The sequence below is a fragment of the Notechis scutatus genome, chromosome 3, assembly GCF_049901735.1.
Source record: "Notechis scutatus isolate UNSWTSFEM ecotype Mainland chromosome 3, rNotScu1.2, whole genome shotgun sequence".
In the NCBI taxonomy this organism is placed as follows: Eukaryota; Metazoa; Chordata; class Lepidosauria; order Squamata; family Elapidae; genus Notechis; species Notechis scutatus.
In genome coordinates this window covers 163,284,842-163,311,423 of record NC_142011.1, presented here as the reverse complement: position 1 = coordinate 163,311,423, position 26,582 = coordinate 163,284,842, and positions in this window count along the sequence as shown.

The window sequence follows — 26,582 nt, the reverse complement described above, 5'->3', positions numbered from 1 at the left end:
TTGATGCAGTCCTGTTAAAAAGGTAAAATGATAGTTTGTTATTCTATATAGCCATGTTACTAAACTTGAATTATTTGGAATTTGTATTTAACAAACACAATCATTTGGACAAAAAGTCTGAAGATGATTTATTTGGAAACAAAAATTTTTAAGAAAGGTCTTGTTCTTATTAGAGAAGGGGAGAATGCTAAATGGGGGAAACTGAAGATTAACAGTGCAAACCTATGCAAGTATAGCCAAAATAAAGCTTAATTTCACATATTGGGATATATGAACAATGCACAGTTCAGACTTAATGAATAATGATAAAGTTATTTATTGTGTACTGTCTGGGTTCCTGTATCAACACCCGTTTTAACAAGAAGCAGGCTTTCCTGTCTCTAGTGAGGAATGATATACCGAGTAAAACAAGAGATAGTCTACTTGTCAACCTGATCAAAACATATATCCATTTGTCTGAGGCATTACCTGCAAAGACTATACCTAAGCTATACCTATTAAGCACATATTGGTAGTGAGATGTGCAGTTACTGGGAATGTTCCAAGGGCTACACTGGCTACATCAACAAAGAGATGCTGGAACGTTCTTCATCCATTGTCACTCTTGCAAGCCCTGTATCTTCTAATACACCCCTAGGAGAAGCAAATACAGAAGCATAACAAAGAAAGCACTTTTTCAATAGGGAAGAATTTTAAGAAAGGAAATCAACATATCTTGGCTAAAATAGTTTCCAAGCTTTAACTACACAGCAGACTCAAAGAAGCATAATTACAATATCACTTCCCTACCCCTCCAGAAAAAGTAGTGGGAGTGGGCAGAATTGATTTCAGAGGCAGAAGTGGTCAGATTGTGAGTCCCTTTGACTGTGATTTCTGCAGAGGTTTAAATTGAAACCAGGCACAAGGAATTTCATTCTTTGTGAGAGTAGTTGCTTGAGCTGATGTGAACACAACAGAAACCTGAGCTGGTCGAGGGCTTGGCCCAAGAGCTTTGAAGTGATTTCTCTTGGTAAGGAAATCATTTCCTTTGTCTATGCAAGTTCAGGAAAAATGCCTCATCAAGGAATGGTTCCCACCAAATTGTTCACACTGTAATTACTTTGTACAAAAGACACCATGTTTTTTCTATTCCTGGAAGTAAAGGAAAAGGGAAGATGAGGGGGAAGCAATCATAAGTATTACATACTGATTATGAACTCCCCTCCTTAATCATTGACAGTAGGATTTTTTTCCCCATATTTAGTTGCACATAAGTAAAACACAGAAATAAATGAGACTTAAATTGGTCACGGTTAATGCTAATGGATGCCGATAGTTTAAATATCATTAAATACAGAATCAGCCCAAACCCATTCTAATACCACTGTTCCATTTTTGGATCCTTGCATTAAGTTGGCTTTTGTGCCATCGTTGTGCTAGTTACCATTTTGTGGGGGTTAAAAGTCAGTAATCCAATAATTTGTTTCTTGCATCTTTTTAAAAGACTTTACCCTGGTTCGCATGGTGTGATCTTTTGTTTTTCATCTATTGGAACAAAACCTTTGTAAGGTAATTTAAGTTAAGATATAGATTTGAATCCATATAGTTCAAATCCAGTGCTACCCCATTCCTTATTTTTGTCTGACTCTATAGCACTCCCATTGTTCCTGATACACTGCCTTAAGGCTATTAGTTAGGAAGCAATATAAAATTTGTTAACAAAATAAAGAAATTCTAGACAAGAATAAACACTTCTGGCCTGGCCCTTTCTCAAAAAATGACTGTCCTATCTGCTGTACCAAAATGATGAATTTGTTTATCTCTTATGGTTCATAAAGGAGGTCAGGAGAGATCTCGCTGTTTTGGTCCTTGGGGATGGATAAGAAAGATGGCATTTGCAGTGAATATATGACTAGGCTACTGTTGAAAGAAATATGCTGGTGGGTGCTAACTTCCTACACTACCATAGCCAAAATCTAATAAGTCATCATAAGAAGACCCAAATATGTTTCTTCTATTTCATTATGTCTCTGTGATTTAACCAATTATTTTCAAGACAATTTATATTTCATTGATAATTTGATTATGCAACCACCATCAAATTAATGCAAACATACAGACAAAACAGCAGTTCTCAGTCATGAAACAGACAAGTGGAACAAGACCATGCTTCATTTTAGTTTTTCAGAAGCTTGTTCTACATATTTTTATAATCACTTGACATTAAAATGGATGGTGCAAGAATGAACCAGATGATGCAGCAAAACTCTGAAACTATCCTGATATCCGAATGATTTTTTGATAAGTGTATATTTAATAGCATAGAAGAATATCTAAAAGATAACCAGGGCAATCAAACTAAGCAGAAAACAAATGTTTTTTTTTTAAACCTGGACCTGCTATGACCCAACAAAGAATCTATTCCGTTAGTCACGCACGCATGAGAAAAAATGCTACCTTTTTGCAGCCCTACTCTGAGAGCAAAACGCATATGGTCAATGAGTGGTCACCATTCTTCACTGGGTGACAAAAATGGGCTGAAAAGACCAGAAGTTCTATCAATTACAAATTAATGGTTTTGTGTATCTTTATATGGAATGAAACAGAGCTGAATGTACAAGATGAAATCCAGTCATTGGTTGGATTGCAGAACACACTAGGCTACAGTGGAGTTAGAAAGCTGGAAAAGAATAATGTGTGGTTCACTGGAAGCATCAAAATTACTTATTATTTAAATTTATTATGGCCACCCACTCTGGAAGACTCAGGCAATTATTAAAGCAACCACAACAAATTAACATCTATTCTCTGCTTGAGTACATTGTCGGAGGGAGAGTTAACCACTTCTGTGATTAGGAGTTTGACTTTTTCCTGGTCCTATTGTTAGGTTTAATATTAAAATAGAATCTGCCTTCATGTTTAAATCCAATAATTCCAATCTATTATTTTATAACCTGCACTCTGGTAGGGAACAGGTCTTGATCTTTTGCATGGTTTTATTTGAGTCCTTCTACTCTTCCTTCTGCTTTTTTTCAAGGATAAACATGTCTAACATTTTCATTCATTCTCTCTTCAGACTTTGTTTCTTTTCCTTTGATCATCCTCTCAATTCCTTTCTGTGAACCTGGTGCAGGTGGTCTCAATTGTTCTTAAAATATAGTGTATAAAATTGGACAAAGTTTCAGGATGGTTTTCTCTTCAACACAAAATAAAGTGAAACTGTTAAAAAAAACTTCCATAGATACATTCTATTTTTTTAACCTATTAACATAATTTCTAATATTATTTCTATCTTCTAGAGTGTAAACTATTTTATTTGTTATCTTCAATTTTGATCAGTGTTCCTTTCACCTCTCCATCAATATCATTAATAAAACTATCAAAGGCCAGTTGGCTAAGACTTGTTATACCAAGTAGACGTTCAGTACAAAACTATTTCCAAAGTTCTGTAATTTGCATTTCAGTATGTTACACAAATCCAGCACAGTATGCTGAACCCACAAATTTGGATCTATTTCATAATCCATAAGTACTTCAATCATCCCTGAACAATCTCACCCAACTAGATTAGCGCCATGTTCCAATGCCACAGAAGCTTCCAAACAAGCCTCCATGCTTGGCTGATGAAACCATGCTTGTGGGCCAGATCTGGTCAAGTGACCATTGGGAGACTGCAAACCCTCCTGACTCTTGCTAGGGTTTGAGGAAGCCAGCTACCTGCATACAAAGTTGGCAGCTTCAGGACAAGCTTCCCAAAAGCTTTTTCCCTTGCTTAACCTCTCCCCCCACTCTAGAAACCCAAAATTCTTCAATAAGGAAAACAAACACACACAAAATGCTCAAGGGGACAGGCTTGTTAATATTTCTCCCTCCCCTACCCCAACTGAGGTGCTGAAACTAAACTTCCCACTTCCCAAGATTGCCCTCCAATCTTGATCCCTTTTAACCACTTCGTTTGCTAAATTAATTGTGCACAGGGGGCGAATTGAGGTAGTGTCCCTGTGATCAGATTTAAGGGTGAATGATTGTGAGGGCTCTGCAGTCGCTATAACTTTATGATTTGATTCAGTGGTACATGACAAACGACTCCTAAAACTAAAATCTTAAGGTATCTCTGGACACCTGCATAACTAAATAGAAGCATTCCTGTCAAACAGACAACAAATGGTCAAAATTGGGAGTGTCCTATCAAATTCTGTACCTGTCAACAGTGGCGTACCCCAAGGCAGTGTTCTAGGACCAACTCTTTTCATACTCTACATAAATGACCTCTGTGATCATATCAAGAGCAACTGCGTTCTCTTCGCTGATGATGTAAAGCTATTCAACACCACAGACAATACTGCTACCCTTCAAAAAGACCTTGACTATGTATCAGAATGGTCAAACAAATAGCAACTTCAAATCTCAACAAATAAATGCTCTATCTTACATATTGGCAAAAAAAATCAGAAAATAAAATACAGGCTGAATAGTCAAGACCTTGTTGATGATCCAAACTCTGTCAAGGATCTTGGAGTACTCATCTCTAATGATCTAAGTGCTAGAGCCCACTATAACTACATCGCCAAAAAGGCGTTAAGAGTTGTTAACCTAATCTTATGTAGCTTTTTCTCTGGTAATATTACACTAATAACTAGAGCATACAAAACATTTGCTAGACCAATACTCGAATACAGCTCATCATTCTGGAACGCACATTACGTATCTGATATTAACACAGTTGAGAAAGTACAGAAATATTTCACAAGAAGAGTTCTTCACTTCTCTACTCGTTGCAGAATACCTTATGCCACCAGACTTGAAATTCTAGACCTAGAAAACTAGAACTACTCCACCTTCGGTCCGATCTAAGTATTGTATATAAAATCATACATTGCAATGTCCTACCTGTCAATGAATACTTCAGCTTCAACCATAACAACACAAGAGCAAACAATAGATACAAACTCAAGGTTAATCACACCAAATTTGATTGCAGGAAATACGACTTCAGCAACAGAGTGGTCAATATCTGGAATACTTTACCTGACTCTGTGGTTTCTTCCCAAACCCCAAAAACTTTAACCTTAGACTATCTACTATTGACCTCACCCCTTTCCTAAGAGGTCTGTAGGGGCGTGCATAAGTGCACCAATGTGCCTACCATCCCTGTCCTATTGTTTCTTTTATTTTTATTTTTCTTATAGGTATCCATGTAGTCATAACTATGTTTTTACTTATACCTATTATCTTGTAAGCAATTGACAAAAATAAATAAATAAATCAATAAAACTTTGAAACTTCATATGACCTTGTAGTTTCTACTCATAAAAACTGTCACAACTTCAAACAACCATTAAGTGATCAGTTGTATCTTGAGAACTAATGTAAAGACGGTTGCAATGACTGTGCTGCTTTACCTCATATCCTAAAATGTGAATAAACTCTCACATAAAATAGACCAGCTTCACATTCTTCTTACACTACTACTTGTGTACAGATTTCAATAAATTAAATTACATCTCTGACAAACAAACAACTGGTAATTTTAAAACTGTTCAGTCTGAGCTGCTTAACCACATTAATTTAACATCCTTAGAATTGAAATTATTTCTGTATTGGGAGAAAACAGTACCTGGTTTTCTTGTTCTTTTCTTTTTGTCAAATGTAAAGTCTTGCTTCATTCAAGTATTACCAGTGCTATTCAGTTTAGGGACATAATTGAACAGGTTGTAAAATGTATGGGATATAATATTTGGAGACCTGTATGCCAGGGTTTTTCTTCAAGATACCAGAGTTACTGCATTGCATCTTAGCTGTCAACCTATTTCTTTCCTTTGTAGGTTTCATTTTGTGTTATTTCTTCACCTTTTGGAGACCCCTTACCTCTCCTCTCTTAAATCTACACTCACCACCAAGCAGACATAATCCAAGAATTTCAGTAAATCAACACTATATGCTCCCTACTGACTCAGAGAATTTGATACTGACAGATTATTACACCGAAAAGAAAAATACTGCCATAGTTTCTCTAACATTATTTGCCTGGAAGTGAGAGCAGAGAGAGAGGTGGATAAGATCCATTATGAATGTACCAATGCCAGTGTTTTGCTGTAATAGAATTATTTTTAATTTATATTTTATAACAGAGTTTCTCAACAAATCGCTTTCTTCATCTTTAACACCAAAGGCTAGTTCCTGCAGATCAATTACCTTCCTTGGAGTGCAATCCTATGTAAGCTTACTCAGATGTAAGAATCAGTGAGTTCAAAGGGATCACAGGTAGTCCTCACTTATCAACTGCAATTGGAATAGAAACTCTGCCATCATGTTTTCAGTTGCTTCCCTTTTTATGTCTTCTTTTGCTTCCTATTGTTAGGTCCTCCACCACGAAGCATGAAATTCTTTTTTCACACATTAATCCTTAAGGTAAAATTTAGAAGCAATTCTGTTGCACAATTGATAAAACAATTATGAACTTTTAGCCATGTGAAAAGCATATGACAGAAAATCTCAACCATATTAGCTCTAGGTACACTGGACATGCGAGGACTGAACTGATACATTTGGCACCCAAAGAATAAGCTCTTCCTACAAGGACTGGGTTTATTTATTTATTTATTCATTACCAAGACAACTCTGTGAACTAAATTGGGCTAAGAGAGAGCAACCAGCCCAAAGCCTCTGAGTGAGCTTCCATGGCTGAGGATGGAATAAAATTAGGTCTTTGTGGTATCAAATTAACCACCTAAACTCTGCTGCATACATGAGATTATGTAGGTTAATTTAACTATGAATCTCAGAAAATAATTTTCTCACATATGAATCACCCAATATTTTATATAAATATCAGAATGATATTTGCATGTTGATTCCTGCATGTGTGTCTCTAGAACTGAGTCTTTGCGCTCATTTCCCTTTATAAAAACATGCAGATGGACTTCTAAGAATAGTCTTTGGAGAAGGCAATTGTCAACTATCATGCAAAAGCCTATCTTTGTGATCTTTCAGCACCAAGACTACAATTCATCGCAAAATTTCCATCTGATGGACACAGATTGCTCCAAGTGTCATTAATTGGTCCTCAGTACTTGTTGAAACAAATTCTCTCTGCCTGTTCTAAGAGCATTATTTTCATTTGAATATTATATGTCCAGGCATCTACACAACTAAATCAGTTATCCATTTCAGAAATGGGTAAATTGAAGTGTTTACTTCTAGGATGAATTTAATTGTGACTTCTCTAGTGGATATTCTGGAAGCCCCAGTGGAAAAGAAAGCAGGAAAGAGATATGGAGAAAAGTCAGTGGGGTTTAAGTACATTCACAAGAGCAATTCCACCTCTGACTAATAAATACACAGATATATTTGGACACAGATGTATTTTGCCCTGTATGGAGCCTTGTGTCTGCAATGACACAGCATTATAGACACTTGAGCATGAAATAAAGGATGTCTGCGTTGCCCTCTCTATAAAATGACTGTTGGGAGTGCTAAGAAAGAACTGGATTCTAAAACAAAAGTGTCTGATATTTCTAAATCTACAAATCTTCTCATTCCTGTATAGAACATTTATTATAGAGTCACGTGTATCCCAAACTACTGATCCCCAGTGTTTCCAGTCTTGATTAACTGATATTGTTGTCTGGGAATCCTCCAACATTTCTGGAGCACCCATCTTGGGTAAAGAGTGACTCTAGGATGGTTCTATGAAAAAAAAATGGCCACCATTACTTAGAAGATCATTTGGTCCTCCACGTTACCACTCTTTCCCTTCAGCATTTTTAAAGAATTAATATCATTTGTCATGACACTATATTTATAATATGTTTACAAATATTTGGAGTTACAATTCTATTTTATCATTTTTATTTTACTGGTGAAAGCATATGAGTTTGGTTGTCTGTGCAATGCAGTAATTACTTTAGTTTGTATAACACCCTTCCATCTTGAACATTTCTGTAAGTGTAAATGCCAAGAGGAAGTTTTTAGGTTTGCTCAGCTGCCTAGGATACTATTTGAGCTCTACAAAAATAATAAAGCAATCAAATATTACTTTGCAGGAAATTCTCATTAATAGGAATTAATAGGGGAGATTAAAAAAATAAAAGTAGTAGCTTCATTATTAGGGAGTTAATCAATAAATAATCAGTGCAGGCTTCTATTTAGACCTATGGCTAAAATTAAAATCCCCTAAGAAAAGGCCCTACAAAATGAGGACATGATGAAAGAAAATAGGACAGTGATGAAGAGGGGATTTTTAACTGTGCACTCCCAATTAACAAATTCCTTAACAGTAAAGAGTGATATTAGATGTGTAATTACCAAACTATTTTTACACAACAAGTTCAGCAGCAATTATTTTATTATTGTGGTATGTAACAGAGGATTTGGAAAAAAAAGATGACAAAGATTATATATTTGCATTTCAGCTATACAGTTTATGCTTTTCAGAGAAAACGTGTCATTGAAGGAGAGCCTTGGCCTACAGAAGCTCCAGAACAGGGGTCTCCAACCTTGGCAACTTTAAGACTTGTGGACTTCAACTCCCAGAGTTCCTCAGTCAGCTTTGCTGGTTGAGGAACTCTGGGAGTTGAAGTCCACAAGTCTTAAAGTTTCCAAGGCTGGAGACCCCTGCTCCAAAACATATGATAATAATGATAATAAATTATGATAATAATTATTCTTATGATAATAAATATGTGTTCTTTTGATCAATCTGAATTAAATAAAATCTTTTGTTTTAGTATATTAGATAGGTTACTTGACAAAGTGCTGTTTCTAACAAGAATTACCTTTGGGTTTCTTGACAAATGCTATCTCCCTTTCCGTTTAATTTAAGTAACCACTATACTTTTCCTTGGCCCACAGAACCTTATCTATTTCTTTTCTACAGACACATCTAACCACACATATATTTCTCTCACACATGTACACAACTTTCCTTGTTTGTTTCCACCCCCCTCCAATACACACATGCAAGGTTTGGGCTTCTTTATTAGAAAGTAATGGCAGCATCCTGCCCACAGAAGTAAAGATTGAAAGCTTGTGTTCAGCTCTATTGAGACCCTTCTACTCCATCACCATGCCCATTCCTTGGAGGCCAGAGAAGTCACCCTCTTGTTGCCTACAAGTCCTGTTTCACAAGAGGTCAGAAGAGGCAGGTCACACAACAAAATAGAACTACCATACCTGGGTTCAAAAATACAGATGTCCACTAGATAACAACAATAATAAATCTTGAATTCTAGTAGCCAGTTGGCATTTTGCAGCCCAGATAGGATAGCTGTATTGAAAAAAAAGGAAGACAAGTAGTAGGTTTACTGAAGAGAGGGAGGGATAAACAGATAACAAATAATTTTTAAAAATCCAGAGTGTTTCTAGAGAGTCTTGGTGGTGCAGTGGTTAGAGCGCAGTACTGCAAACTACTTCTGCTGACAGCCAGCTGCCTGCACTTTGGCAGATCGAATCCCACCAGGCTCAAGGTTGACTCAGCCTTCCATCCTTCTGAGGTGAGTAAAATGAGGACCCAGATTGTTGGGGGCAATATGCTGACTCTATAAAACCATTTAGAGAGGGCTTTAAAGCACTGTAAAGTGGTGTATAAGTCTAAGTGCTACTGCTATTGCTAACATAAATCCAAATGTCTGGTCACCATATCTATGGCCTGAACAGCCAAACATTGATATTCAAAGAAGCATAAATCATGTAATTTGGATTTCTGAATTTGAATCCAGTTCTTAGAGATGTTAAAACTTGATGGGAGAAGGAAGCAAACATATTCTAGTCCTCAAAAAATATCTTTTTTGATATCATAATAAGGACCATTTTCACAATAAAACTAAAAGCCCTTTGAAATAAAACAAATTCAATAAATAAAATAATGTTGTTCAGGAATATGGGTTTTTTTTTCTGGTTGGTCATCATGGCTATCTTTAATTTTTATGAGATCCTATCACAAGGAGCTACAAAGTTAAAGTTTCCAAAAATCACAATACCCTATAAGGGCAACATCCACTAAGTAGGAAGACGTTTGCATATCTCCATTCCTTTTTATGATTTAAAAAAAGTCAATCCCCATTGTGAGCAGTATGGAATTGATTTATAACAAACTTCCATTGTAAGAGAGTGGCAAGGAGCAGGGGGAACATAAAACATTAGACACCATCTTACCCAGCCCTATCTTAATCTTTGTTATGTCTCTCTTTTGGCCTCTGTGTTCTCTATGTCAAGAAGAATTGCTTGGTAACCAGCAAGCTTGGTTAAGAGAGAGTTCCAATGCCAAATGCCTCTTTTTGAGGTTGAACTCTACTATAAATAAACATAAGTGGGCATCATCTAGGGTTATCTCCATAATAAGATTGAAAAATCAAAATGGTGACTACATTAGAAGGCATTAAATACCTCAATAGGTCCCTTTTATCAAATCAGAACTCCAGACAGAAAGATGTCCTACACCACAAGATGACTCCATATCATCTCTCATTTCTCCTTCTCCTTCCTTCCTTCCTTCCTTCCTTCCTTCCTTCCTTCCTTTCTTTCTTTCTTTCTTTCTTTCTTTCTTTCTTTCTTTCTTTCTTTCTTTCTTTCTTTTCTTTTCTTTTCTTTTCTTTTCTCTCTCTCTCTCCCCCCTCCCCCCTTTGTCTATAAAATTGTTCACATCCACTCAGACAAAAACATACAAAAGTAAAGATCATCAGAACCTTTCTCTTAACTGGACAAAACCAATATCACATCTTCCAGTGGTTTTATCCAGTCTCCATTCTAAGCCTGACAATCATAAAGTCTCCCTAATGCAATCTTTACCACCTATTTCCGCAGTCACCATTAATATGAAATTTCTTTAAAGAAGGAAGATTGCACACTCAGGGTACAATCTTTTATTTCCAAAAAGCTTATAAATAGATTACACTTCATAAAATCCTCTTTTTTGTTCCAAGTATGACTTCCATGATTCTAAACCAGAATCAGACCCCAACATACTATTTATCCCTGGGCACTTCTAGTGGGATTTCTGCATTTTGTTATCTAATATAGAGAAGCAACATCTGATTTGAAATATTGGTTTGCTTTTAATGGTCTTTTTTTTAAAAAAAAAAATACCCCACTCAATTGCAATTTTTGGTGAAGCTAATTATACGAAGATTGCAGAGTTGTATAGGGCTGTAAAGTTTAATGTTTTCTGCCTTCTGAAGTAATAATAATGATTCTTTGCATGAAAATTCCCTACTGGAAGTAATGTGTGGTTATTATGGAGAGGGGGAGATCAGTTTTCATTTTGACTATCAGTTGTACTTTGAAACAGAAAAATGACTAGATCTGGACCTTTTTTAAAAACTGCATGAATCAGACAAAATGAATATATGCAATAAAAAGCTCATAAGATACACCAGAAGACAGCTCTTTGCCCTTACTCTGATTGTGTGCATAAATAAACTCCTTACATTCTCAACCAGTCTTATTTAAAAAAAAAAACTATCTTTGAAGATCACCTTGTGAAGGGGGAGTCAGACCGTCAATCCAAGCCCCAATATCCAAAGATTATGTAATGGCACAAAAATTGGAAATGCTATAATGCTCGTCCTTGTGTCTTGGCCAGATAAAATTTGGCAACAATGCATGTCACTGAGTCTGAACATAAGACTTTTAATAATTAAAGAAAGATTTATTAAATTTATATTTAAGAAACTCTCATAGATCACAAACTAAAATTAAATCAGACAGCAAGAAAGTGCTAGGCTTATGACGTTAAAGATGTGTATGCTTAAAATACAGCTGCTGATCTAATTGTGGATTTTCTAAATATGTTGGCATTTGAGATAGACTAGAATTCCACCATTTCTTGGTGTTATTCTATATTTAAGATGTATTCCAAATCATAAATTGAATAATGTAGATTCAGCTCCTGTCTGCCATTATGCAAATCTGGTATCTATCTGTGTATAGGATACATCTTTTCAAACCTACTGGAAACAGTTACATGAGATACCAACCACAGTGCAAACAGGAAGTTGCCAGAAGTTACCATAGTTTTGGAGTCCTACATGTTTAAACATTTCTGTGAGACAGCACCCTGACAATGTATGTATAGCCAATAATCTTATAAATGCATTGTATAGGATATTTATTTAGGAAGAAACATGTTGACATGTAATTCAAAATCCTTGGAACCAGAGGTGGTATTCAGCAGGTTCTAACCAGATCTGGAGAACCAGTAGTGGAAATTCTGAGTAGTGCGGAGAACCGGCAAATACCACCTCTGACTGGCTCCACTCCCATCTGTTCTTTGCTTCCTGAGTCCTAGCTGATTGGCTGAGTCTTCTTTTGTTGCCCTGCACAGGAGAATGGAGCTGGAAAGCAGGTTAGTGGGGTGGGGAGGAAATGGTATTTTGCAGTAACCTTTCCCCAGGAGTAGAGATGGAATGGGGATTTTGCAGTATCTTTCCCCTGCCACACCCACCAAGCCATACCACCAAGCCAAGCCATGCCCACCAAGCCACACCCACAAAACCAGTAGTAAAAAAATTTGAATCCCACCACTACTTAGAGCCATGAAATTATCTTCTTTATCATCCCAAGCATGCCCTGATTCTAGTGTGGTTTGATGACTAGGAGAGCCACATGTTCTTTTCAACTTCCAGAATTCATTGTTTGGGACTAATATAATTTTCAAGAAGTTTGTAAAAGATTGATTGATATTGGGTGTTTACTTGGCAATGCAATGGCAAAGGCAGCCTTGTCTTTAGGAAGAACCTTCGGGTCAGGGGTGGGATGCTACTGGTTCTGCCTGGTTCTATAGAACTGGTAGCTCGGAAAAGCAGCAGACACTGAACCAGTTCTGTGTTTGCTGCTGTTTGGCCCACCTGCCCGCCCAGGCTCTTACCTGTCCTTTATTTCCTGCTTTTTCAACCTCAGCTGCTTTGCAAGGCACAGCTGAGGTTGAAAAAGCAGGAAAAAAGAGGCTTTTCAATTGCTGTGCACCCGCGCGCAGCGCTTTTCAGCTGTCCGGGAGGCACAGCTTAAGGTTTTTTCACACGGGGTGAGATTCAACTGGTGTTACTAACGGTTCGGTGACTATGTTTTGTGAAGTACACATGGGCACACAAAACGTAGTCACCGAACCGGTAGTAACACTGGTTGAATCCCACCCCTGCTTCGGGTCAATCCCAACTCACAATCTCCACCTCATAGTTAATTCATTCTATCCTCACATCACTATGTTTTGGTAAACTCAGAGCCAGATTTCTGTTTTAAATCTAACTCCCATGAGTGAGTCTGGAATAGCAGCATCATTGTGTTGATTCAGCCAAAGCTTAAAATCTGAATTCCTAATCAAATTGAAGATTTTTTTTTCTTTTATGTTTGACCTATGTGCTTTGGAAGCCTTTCAGAATTTCTCTAAAGCCTCATAATCTACTTCAATAAAACAAATTATTTGTAAGTTAACCCTCATGGTTCTAGTCATGTACAAACTCAATTTTAGAAAAAGTAGGGTTATTGTCAATAGCTATTTGGCTACTCAGATCAAGGCCAGTAGCTATTGGGACATTGCATGTATTAACAGAGCTGTACAGAGATTTAATTCTGAGTTTTGAATCAAAGCAGCTTTCTTTACCAAAGCACAAATGCAGTTTGAAATATCAAACTAAATTGGACACACCAAATAATTTCACATTATTCAGATTGTTTTAAAGTATATAAAATTAGTGCATTTTTCTTCTGAATCATTTGAGAAATTTGAATTGAATCAACTCAAAATTGTATTCATTTTCTGAACAAAAATGTCATTTTGAACTGGACAGCTCCAACAATTAAAATCAAAACAGCAATTTGAATTGGATCACTTTTGATTAGCACACCCTGAATATTTCAGTGGTGTTTATGTCAATTTTGAAAAATGAGTAATTAGAAGACTAAAAATGTAAAGAGGCAATACATAGAGTCAACATCTATGCTATGCCACCCCCCCCACCCCCACCCCAGCAGTGTTCTCAATTACTCCGGAATCCAGTGTCCTGACAAAGGGAATAAAGATCCCTGCAAAATAAGACTCCTGCTTAATAGAAGACACCTCAAGAGGCTCAGAGTGAGGGAATCCACACGCCTCATATTCAGAAGAAGCAAAATTAATGCACCATCACTAAGAGATATAACCAGATATTCTTTCCTATCTCCAAATAAGGCAATGTGAATAGAGGTTCAATTAAAAAATGCTTTGTTTTGCTCTTTTTTTAAAAAAAAAAATGGTTATTTACCCCCAATTTTAGCATATGTTATTATAAATATAAAGAAATATTATTCTTTCCCTTTAGTTTCAGTTTAATAATCCAATGTCACATTTGCCCCAGCAGAAAAGTGAGGGAATAAGACAAAGGAAAAATTGAGAGCAGAAGAGACATTGGTGGCAGTAGAACAGCATTTCCTCTCCTTTTTTCACAGCTCCCTCCCTCCTTTCACCATTTTTAACCACATATGTACTCTCAATTTCCCAAGCTAACTACAAAGCAGTTCTGAAATGTATAAGACAAATAACAATGTCAGTCAGGAACAGCAGCTGAAGCTAAGTGGCAACTTACTGTGCACAAAGGTAGAGCAATAAAGCAAGCACGTGACCAAGATCCTTTGAGGACTGTTGCTGCTGTGTGTTTTGGCTTTAAGAGAAACAGCAGTATTCTGTCACTAACATCGGCAGGGCTGGATAAGATACTGAAGTTTGACTACCCCAAAAATCCCTGACATTTGCTTTGGTGGTTTTGTGTGCACTCGCAGCCTAACAAATGGTCGGGTTTTGTTTCAAAAAAGCAAATGGCCTTCTTCTTCTTTCACGTCAAGGTAGCCTAAAATGGCTTTTAGATCGGCATCTTGCAGGATACCTGGACCTGAAAGCATTCTAAACCTGGCAGTTCTTTTCCTACTAAATCAATACCATGTTTTCTAATTTGCTCCCTCCACCAATTCTTTAAGCCAGAGACCATGGTGCACCCTGATTCCCTCAACAAGCTCCCCATGCCGTCATCAACTCTTTTCAAAACCTACTTCTTCAAAAGCACAGCATGGCTGGTAAATGTATTAATGTATTACAATTGTGCCTAGAGATGCCAGCTACTTTAGAAGCCCTGCTCCTCTGCTGTCAACCACAACTGCCATTAGGAGGTGATCGTTTCTGCTTCTAGTTTCACTCTCTTCAGATTGCTGTCAAATGTACAGCAGAAAGCCCAGGCAAGGGTTTTTGTCTGTTTAGTTGGCTGCAAAATGAAAAATTACACTCCATCCTTTGTCTTATCAGGTATCATTTAACCTTTACAACATGCTTGCTAGGAACTAAGACTGTAGGAGAACTACTTAATCTCCACATGTCAAATTGCATCATAGTGCTTACCTCAAAGGGCCACGTTATTATAATTGGAAGTATGTCCTAAACCAGTCTTCACTAAACTGGATCTTCCTGATGTGTTGGAATTGCAACTCCTAAACTTCCCAGTGACCGTTACTGGATTTTGGGAGTTTCACCGAAAACATTTGGATGGCACCAGGTCAACAAACTTTATATACATACATACATACATACATACATACATACATACATACATACATACATACATGTGTGTGTGTGTGCACGCATGCACACACATATACATATACATACATACATATATATGAAATGAGCAACTACTTGATCTTTCGCAAATAACAAAGAGGTTTGTGCTCCCTATCAGTGCTTCTATAGCAACAAGCTTTTTACTTAAGAAGAGTGGCATTTTTCAACTCTCCCTTTCGTCGGATAAAGCTTTTAAAGGTAATGTCTGAATTAGCAGGCGTTCTAGATGTGGACCCTAATAGGTTTCACTGATGTGATAGAGAGAGAGTGTGTGTGTGTTCTGATGGAACCAGTTAGAATTGGATCTGGAAAATTCTCATTTAGCCACAATGCTCATTTGGTTCCTTGGCCAATCATGGCCTGCCTTTTTTCCCAGAGATGCAAAAACAAAATGGAGAAGCTGAGAAATAATGTCCAAATGCAAGGCTGCATCAAACTTTAATTGTTGCTACTCCCCTCTATTCCCACAAAGTGGTGTGGGGGAGTAATAAGAAACTAACCCAATTATCTATCACCTTGGCTTTTTCTCCAGAAGAAACGTTGCAAAGAGATTTCCTTGGGAGCTGCAGAATGGAATCATCTACCACTTCTGGGAATTCCCTCCTGGTCCTACTCTTGTGTCCTGGGATTCACCCTTCAGGTCAGATGGCAACGAACTACTATGTATTCCCTTCACCACCCACCACCCACCACCCCACCCCGTTATTCAGAGAAATGACATTTCTGCTGTCTTTCACAATCATCCATGATAATCTTTGTTTGTCCTTATTGCAAAATGAAATATAAGGATAGGAACAGGGTGCTCTCTAGGGCATTGTTATTTCTGTTCTACTTTTCAGTGGAGATGGGAGAATGGTGAATTTTCTACTCCTCTCCTATCCAAGCCCCAAAAAACAACAATGAAGACACTCAGGCAGAAGTGCTTTAGAGCAGGGGTCTCCAACCTTGGCAACTTTAAGACTTGTGGACTTCAACTCCCAGAGTTGAAGTCCACAAGTCTTAAAGTTGCCAAGGTTGGAGACCCCTGCTTTAGAGGGTAAGAGGGAAGAAACTGGTATTGGGGTAAAAGAGCCCCCAGTTGTTTGAAAAAAAGGAAAATGAAATTACTAGAATGAGAAGGACCAGATGGAGATGGCTAACATTCAGAAGAAGGTGAAAATCAGATCTTTTGATTACTGTTGATCAATGAACAGAAAAAAGTTCTTCTCTTCCCAATCTGTATCCGCTTTATAGCATCCCCTTTATAGCATCAAATCTACACTTCTTCCATCTAAAAGCCATAGCTAAATTATTCCTGGATGAACTACCACAAACCATGAATCATCTTATCAACTCAGGATGCTTCCCCTCATCTCCAAAACCCAATACCCTCTTCTGTGATAAATGATAGGCCTCTCAGCTATAATTCTCCATGTTTGGGATAATATAAAATTATGTGTCATTCATATTATAGGGACACAGGCACTCTCTATTAATAGAAATTAATGCTTCCAGATTGTACTTGGATTGCCTCTGACAGATGAAGCCAAGCAAAAGGCTGGGAGGAGCAATTTGATTCACAATAAATAGATACCAAGATTTATGATCAAAATAGAACATCTTAATGATTTACCATAGCAATGAAACCAATAGGCTGGTGTTTCAATCTGATATCCACAAATTTGTATAATCCTCAGGGTAAAACAATTTAATGTGCTGTCTCTTTTATAGTTACAAAAGGCCTTTCATATGATCAATTATACATAAGAGTATAATAAATGTAACTTTCTTCATACTAATCACATCTAACTTAAATTCTCTTGTTGGTCTTTGGAGTGTATGTAGCATTCCCCATAAAGTTTTTAGTCTCTGCTCTTAGCAAAAGTTAATATGCCCAGAACTTCCAGATAAATCATTCGTACAAAGGTCTTTATGCCCATACCACTATTCATACAATTATGGACTGCCTCCTCCTGTGAAAGACCCTTACTTCACACAATAAGCTTGCTCTTGTTTAGTCAACAGCAGTAAACCTTAGTTTTGCTGAAAGGGCATAATTGGACAGAAAGCCTCTTCTATGGGACAAAATCCAGTTCTGCAGGTGGCAACCCTCCTGTTTTAAATATCCCAGGTTCTAGAACAGTATCCCAAAGATGCTCACCTGGCACCTTCCTTTTGATTCTTTTTGATGGTATCTTTTTATTTTCTCAGGCCGTTTAATCCTCCATCTTTCAAAAAGCTGTGCTTGTTTATTTGTTTTACATCTTTCCAGTATGATTGGCTTTATTTTGATGTTTTGCTTTGAAAATATCTTGAACAGAAAGGCATAGTGGGCAAAAGGACTCCAGGTGGAAGATGAGAAGGAAAAATAATCCGGCGGTATGAGATGAGTTGCTATAATTGGTTGAATGTTTAACAATTTATATAGACAAGAGATCAAGTTTCTTAGAATCTTAGAGTATATTTCATGCATTGTTATTCAAATGTTATTTTAGTTTGAAAAATTTAGCATTTTTAAAAAATTATTCATATAAAGACTTTTGTATTCTATAGGAATTTCTCATAGGTAACTATGTATTACATAAATTGCTCAAAATGGTTGGTTGCTACCACACAAAGGCCATTTTCTTTTAATCAATAGATGATGAATTCTAGATTGTGCTGTAACTAGCAAGCCATTGTGTAATGTTCTTGATGAGTTTTGAACTTTCACAGAAATATAGGGATGAACATCCCAATGGTGAAGTGAGATCTTGAAATTCTCTTGGTAACTATCAAGAAAACTATTCAGCTCTGTCATTGATATAATATGTGCCCCATTTTGAAGCTCTTATAATAAGTAGATTTTATATATGTTAAGCTGGGATTTCCCCACTATATCCATATTAAGAAATTCTGGTTTAATCAGATAGCAAGCCAACATGTTAAGCCAAGATTAGATTTTAAAATTATCACAAATTAATTAACAACAAACCATAGTTTTCGAGTTCAGATAAGATTATCTGAAGTATAAAGCCAAAAATTAAAGTCTGAAGAAATGTAAAAGAGGGACAGTGCTAGATTGCTCTGTCTCAAAGAGCTGCTTCTTATGTTCAAGGAGCAGTGATATACAACTGGTTCAACAGAATGCCCAGTGTGTATATACTGTATATCAATGGCTCTGTGTCAGACAGCATGGAAGTGTCAAGTGGTGTACCACAAGGTTCTATTTCAGGCCATATTTTGTTCAGCATATTTATAATCACTTGGAAAAATATTAAAAACATAACTATCCAATGTACAGGTAGATAGCAAGGCAGCAAACATCTCTGAGACAGTGTCAGGATTCAGGAGAAGCCTGACAATCTGGAACAATGGGCAGAAATCAGTAGGATAAATTTCTGCAGGAACAAATGCAAGGTCTTAGATTTGGATAGGAAAAAAAATCAAAGACATGAATATATGATGCTGCAGACCATAGAAGGCAGCAGTATATGCAAAAAGGATCAAGGTGTCTTGGAGGATCATAAATTGAATGTGAGCCAGATATTCAAATATGCGCCAAAGTGTGATGCAGCTGTAAAAATAAAGCAAAAATAAATCTAGGTTGAAGCAATAGAAGTATTGTTCAAAAGAAATCATTTGTTTCTCTTCATTTTTTATTCTGGTTTGATAGGATTGTGCTTATAATATTGCATCCAGTTCTTGGAATTACAATGTAGGAATGACATTGACAAACAGGTGTGCATTTAGAGGACAGCATGATAAAATGATAAAGATGCCCGGAACAGCATTTATAAGAAATAGTTGGAGGCACAAAAGAAGAGAATGGTGCTTGAGACTGTTTTTGTTCTGTCTTCTGAAAAAATTCTGAAGAATCCTGCTCTATATTCTTTATGAGAGCTCTACTCAAATAACCATTATAGAAATACAAAAAGTCAATATTAAAATACAAAACACTTTTAAAATTAAAATATACAAATTACACGAAGAGAATACAAGATCAACCACAAAGGAACCATCTTAGAATGTTTCTGGTTACCTGGGATCTGATGAAACAACAAGATGTTGAGGAACTTCATGAATGATAACAGGGAGAAAGCTAATCTGACTTGAGGGATAGGCAGAATGTTACATAGGACAGGCACCACAGCACAGACAACCCATCACCTGGGCCCACGAAATGTAGGTCAATATTGGATGATCTTCCAGTTGAAGATCACATAGATCTGAAATGTGACCAATGTTCTGTGTCAGGGTCTGGATGACCTGGGGAAGGCCCATGGCTGTCATGGTGATCATGAACTCCCAAGCCACCTCAGACTCCATTCCTTTTTTTAAAACAAGTTTTATTCAATTTTTCACATAAAAACAAAAAGCTCCTTTTAGTGGACAACATATTTCCAGATCATCACTTTTACATACAAATATGACAATAGTTATACATTCATATATGCATACATAATTCTATTATTACCTTTTCCATTCCAAACTTTCAGAAAGGAGAGAAACAAGCAAATTAATCCTAGTCTCTTACATTAATCTCAATCCAAATATCCTTTCATTTCATTTCAATTATTCCAAATATAATTCTTTAATATTTATTTTAAGAATAAAAATAACAATATGTTTGCCTAATAAAAAAAGGTAACCAATGTCTCTCCTTCCTTTTAACAGTCTGTATTAGCTTATTAATTTAAATTGTTCTTTAATCTGTCATATTTTCTTTTCATCACACATTCTTTCTATAAATTCTAGATTAATACAAGTTTTAACACAAGAGAAAAAGAAACAAGCATAGGTTTCCCCCCTTTTACTGCTTTGAGTGTGACACCTCAGTGGTTAAAATATACCTTTATTCCCTCATCTTAATTCCCAATAAACCTTTATTTTTAAGTAGTTACAATAATAATCATTACATCTTTTCATTTGGATTCCGCAATATATTTCCCCCCCTTAATTTTATTTCTAATTTCGAAAAAGTAAAAGGGAAAAATTGACTATTTAATTCCTGGTCACTGATATTGACCTCATTTTTAAACATCTTCATATTCATTTCAATTATTACAATTTCTTCAGTAGACCTTAACTTTTCTTTTAAAGATAAAAATAAAAATGTATATTCATCTAATAAGAATTATCAGTATCTATCCCTCCTTTAATAATCTATATTACCCTATTTTCTAAGTATTTTTAATTGCAAATATATTCTTGTTACCCCTTGTCACCCTGCAGAATCCCCTTTTTAGTTCATCAGCCATTATCTCTATAAAAACAATTTATTTTCATCATTTTACTATTTCCGTGTTTCTTTATTTCCTGCACCTGTTTCTTACTGCCTCTCCTCCCCCTCCTTTTCCCATATCTTTTCTCATTCCAATTTATATCCCACTCTTTCTTGATATCTTCCTTTCCCCTTTTCTGCTGCACCTTTCTACATCTCCTGATTTCCCTTTTTGATTACCTTCTTAAATCTCAACTTTTTAGCCTTCCTTCTTTCCTCTCATCTTTGTAGTGTTCTTTGTGTTAATTGTCTATTTAAGATGGCTTCTCCTTGAGCCGACTCCTCCTCCTCTGAAGTTCTTTCTTTTTGTTCTTCAATCCCCATTTCCATTTCTTCTAACACAGAGCAAAGTGATTCGCCTCTTTCCTGTAGTAATTCTTTCATATTTTTAAGATCCATTCTTAATTCCTGAAGAGATATCATCATTACGCACTCTTATATTTTATAATCATTGAAGTCCACAAAAAACACTTTTACTTTCCTTCTTTCTTCTTCAAGTTTTCTAAAATTCTCAATTGTTCCAACCCAGGGTCTATACCAAAAACATCAATCAATCCCGCAGTCAGTCTTTCCTTTCTTCTTTCTTTGTTCTGGTTCTGCTTTCACTTTCTAAGATTCTTACTTTGTTTCAATATTTCTTTAACATTGCATCAACACAAGTTCATAAAGAAACAGGATGATTTCCCTTTTGTTTGAATTTAAGTTTTTGTCCAGAAGATGGCACTCTCTGTTATACAAAGTCTTCACCTTTTCCCCCTATTTTATTATTTAGGGTTTTTTGAACCTCAATATTCCAGAGCAATCCAGTCTCCAATTTATAAATTTTATTATTATTATTTTTTGACAATCTTAAGTCCAGCTTTATTTTATGCCTGTTTATTGTCAAAATATTTTAATCCAATTTAATTAAGTCTCTAGTTCTGGCTTCTTCCTTTCCTGGTTCGAAGCCCCGCTTAGCTGTCAAAATTATTTTCTTATTTTTTTCTTGTCCCTTTGTATTTTCGCTGGTCACTTTTCTTTTCTTAAAAGTTCAATGTTACCTTAATCCCAGGGTACTTTTTGTTTGGTTGTTTCTCCCAATTGTCCCGGCTCAGATGTTATCCACCTCTTTCTTCACTCCTGCACAAATCTTAGTCCAGCTGAGTCCTCCTCTTCGGGGTGGCCATTTGGACCACCACTTCAGTCGTCTTCAGGGGGAAAAAGACCAAGCCCAGAAGGGGAGATGTGGCTCCCCTCAACCTGGCTGGTGGCTTCCCCTTACTCCACCACCCCTCCAAGGCAGCTTCAGCCCCTAATCGCAATGATCGGGGCTCTCCAACAAAAGAGCACGGACCATAGCCGCGGACAGTCACGATGTATAGTTCATCAGTGAGGAGGGATCAACCCGGAAATCCTCAAACTCCATTCCTAAAGAAAGCAGATTGGTGTCTCCCAGAACCATAGATCTGGGGGACTACATTGCCAGCCCTAAAATGAAGTCAGAGAGGTTGCTATGCAAAAAGGAGGGTGGTACAACAGCAACAATGCCAAGTGATCCCTACAGTCTAATTTAATAAACGGGGCCTCACATCCAGTCACCTGTGATGCACCCCAGAAGCCAATAAGCAATTCCTGGATGACAATTGCCACACCTACATCCCTGCCCAAGAGTTTGGCTGATGCCAAACCCAAACCCCATTGGGCATATTTCTGAAAGGGCTACCTCCCTTCAAGACTTCACTTGGTTTTAGTAATACATGCCAGATTGGCCCTCTCATCATTAATTAAATCACTGATGAGGGAAAACTTATTGTAGACTAACAGTAGCAGTCAGTCAGAGGGCAGGTTTGCTTACAGATACCAGGGTAGAGACCAAGGAACACAAAAAAATAGTATAAGACAATGTTTCCATGTTCCCTGAGAGTGACCTAATCCCTTTCTCCCACCATTCCTCCCCATACCCATCACCATAATACCATGGCCCACTTACACACACACACACACACACACACACACACACACACACACACACCATTAATAGCTCCATCTCCAAAACTAAATTCCTTCCCCCATCCAAGACCGAGAATCTCCCATTGTCTTCATCCATCAGAGAAGCCAAACATCTCAATGCAACATAGCTTCATTTATTCTCAGCTCGATCAGGGTACCCAGCCACCACCTCACTCCACACTACCAAACACACACATACACATGTACAGGCAGTTCCCATATTCAAATCTTCTGACCCTCACTCATTCTGGCTCACACACTCACAGATGCACTCCCCGGCCACTCCAGTAGCTGATAGTTTCCTTCCTTCATTTACTCCCTAGTTCTGCCCTAGCTTTCACCCAGAAGGATGAACTAGCCCATTCATAACGCCTTGCAGCAACAAACAAGGTGGTGCTATGTTGTTCTTCCTTCTTCCTTCCTTATTGGGCTTACCTGGAAGGCAGGCAAAGTGGCCTTTGCAGGGGAAGAGGTCTACAGAAGCTTGCCACTCCATTGTAGCGGCCCCACTCCCCCACCCCCGATGCTTGAACACCATCTCAACTCTCCAAACCCCCAGCATAATAGGTGCAAAATAAAAAGAAATAGACATCAGAGAATTGTTCTAATTGTAAGAGCTATTCAACAATGGGACACATTGCCTCAGGAAGTGTTTAATCATAGGCAGTCTATTGGAAATCCTGTAGTATTCAATTTTTGTATTGAGCAGGGTTTAGGACTAGATGATCTCCAAAGTTCCTTCCAATCCTTGCATTCCATGAAACTATCAACTTTCAAATAATTGTCTATATCAGTTCAGTGTAAGACAAATTATAGGACTATTATACTAGTGGTTGCTAATTTCAAACCACAGTATTCCAACCTCACACAACATGCACTATCAGTGTACTATAATTGACTCACCCTTTTAAATAGACAGACCTGTTCAGTTTGAAAGATGTTTCCTTAAAGTCTGGCACCTTTTTGAACACAGGCTGTCATGAAAGGAAAAATGAGCAAGAACATTATAATCTGTTTCGACCATTGTGCTGAGAGAGACATCTGGTAGGCCACTTGGAAGTCAGCCAACTATGAAGACTTCAATTAAAATAATGAACACTTTCTCAGGAGTAGCACCCAACTCATTAAAGAAAGCCCCCAAGTGAGTTCTCATGTCATCCACAGAATACCACTAGAGAAAATAAAGAGACTAGTGAGGGCAGAAGAAAAGAAGCAAACGAAAGAGAATAAATGAATAACAATGTTTTTCAGATGTCCTAGGAAGATTTGGAGTGAGTAAGAATAACATTTTTAACATACTGATTGCTGAATAAAACCAGTGCATGAAGTGTACAGAACCAGTCCTGTAAATGCTTCAGTGTTTATATCATGGCCTGTTAGAACTTTTCCTCATAAACATATTGACAGAGAAATCTGTGAGTTGTGATCATACTTTTGGAGGCCCTCAGACTGGGGATAGCTTATCAAATCCCCAAATACTTCTAATTCAACATCTTATAAAGTTGCCACAAGACCAATCCACCAATCCATCAGTTTCTGATGATTTCAGGACTTCATCTTTGCATAACAGTAAAGAAATACTGCTGGGTACTCCCACATGTATACACATGCACACAATTTAGTATTTCTTTCCAAAAGAAAAGAAAAGGAATATTCAAATCAATAAAACATGTAGTGACAACCATTCTATTCTCTTGTTGAGTGAGAAAGATGAATTTATCTGGATCATGTATTTTTAGAAATAGTTATTACTAGAGACTATCCAAAGGCCAGTTTTTAGTTCTCAGATGGGACAAGTGACTAAATTGCAATTAAATGGTTAGTAGAAGGCAATCTACAAATCTTGTGGGGCATGTGGCATCAGATAACTGTAAAGCATCTCCGCATGGACGGTCCTCGTCCATTTCTCATAATAATGTTCAGAAAAGTTAGACAGAGAACATTATTCTCTCCAGACCATTTAGAATGACAAATACAAGCAAAGCTCTAACATTTCTGTGAGTGCTTAATAAAATACTGTGCTGAACCTTGCCATCCTAATTTGGACCTCTGGTCATCTTGTAATGGGGTTTAAATTAGAGGCACGGCATTGCAGAATGAGTTGCTGATCAGCCAGCACAGAAGCTTCTTCTCAAGCTCATTTAGAGTTTGGAATGGCAATTGGTTCCTGACATTGTGAGGTCATTACAATGGCCAAATTATTTTAGTGCAGCTCTTTCGAGACCTTGTTATGATGCTAGGATGAGATAATATTACAGTGGTAAAATGATTTCTATGCATGGCTTAAAGAAAGTGCCACTATAGGGCTCTTAGGGTAAAACTACAGTGTAAGATTACAATCTGAAGTGCGAGCACAACACAAGTCTAGGGAGATTAGACTCAGTTATGTTGTCAAAACAAAATGAAAAAATGTCAATGCAAGTTATACTATTAAGGTCTAGACTTAAACCTAGGAAAGCTCTGCATTAAAACTGCCACATTACCTTTAAATCACACTTTCTGCTTCAATATTGCGGCATGCCCACTGAGCACTTGGCTCAATTGTCTCACCTCACTGAGGTGCTGAGATGTACCTGAGAGGATTTTTCTAACTACATCAACTGAATAGCCTAAATAAAACAGATTTTAAGAAAGCTCATGTTAATGTTGCTGCCCCTGGACTTTATGATAACTCATTCCTCAATATATTCTGCTCAGAATAGACGCTCCTTAGAGCAGAGCTACACACCTTTTAAAATTAGTGTTTTTCACCCTTTGTTTCCTGGAACAGCAAGATTACTATACGAGATTTCATGTTTGTATAAGCATTATAGGAACCTCCTGGTATCAAAGAAGCCTTTCCTTCTCAAATAATTCAGGCCTGACTTTAAAAAAGAAAAGAGAGAAGGGAAGGGAACCTTTGACTATCTCATTGGAAGAAAAATGGAAGACTCATCTACTATTACAGTAGATTTGTTTTCTAAGGAAGAATCACCTCTAGTTAGACTTTATTCCAGCAAGGGTTTCTCCCATGATGGATCCACTCTAGTGAAATGGCCAAAGTTTTCTTCCAGCAAGATCTACTTCAGAATTCTTTTTCATTGCTATTCAACATTTGATTGTAATATTAATCATAATTATGCAGTTTCCCCTTAATATTACATTTTAGAGGCTTAAATTTTGGGTCAAAGCCTGAAAATCCTTCTCCTGACATTTCTAATGTTTCCTGGAGATGCTCAAGGCCACCCCTGCCCTTGGATGATATAAGCTTTTCATAGTCTCATCTGTAGGGGAATGGATGACAGCAGGAATTGACTGGTATAGAAAGTCCTTTGAAGTGATGTCCCTAATACAGGATGATGAATAATTTGATTCCATTTTAGACAACAAAGTGTGCTAGGCTGGCATTGGAGACCCCCTAACTTCCTTTCAACCTTTGAAATATCTTTTGCCTTATTCTCCAAATCTTTCTGAAAGGATAACAGCATGATCTAACTCCTGAGTCCATCTCAAAGTAATGCATTAAATCACCATCACTATGAACGTATAGGTGTCTTTCTGATAAGGCTATGTGTATGAAAGACAAGCCTATAAAGTGATTCATTCTTATCAAGAGCTCCATATATGCTCCAATGTGCTCACAAAAGTCAGGTACAAATAGGTTTTCCATTTTTATTTTTCAAAGCAGGAATAGGACCATATACATGAAAGAAATTGTAGGAAGATTTGCTGCTTTTGTTGAAACAGAAGGTGCCATTCCTTCTAGATGGGAAAGCTTGATGTGGTTTCAGCCCGTAAAAAAGGCAAGTAAAA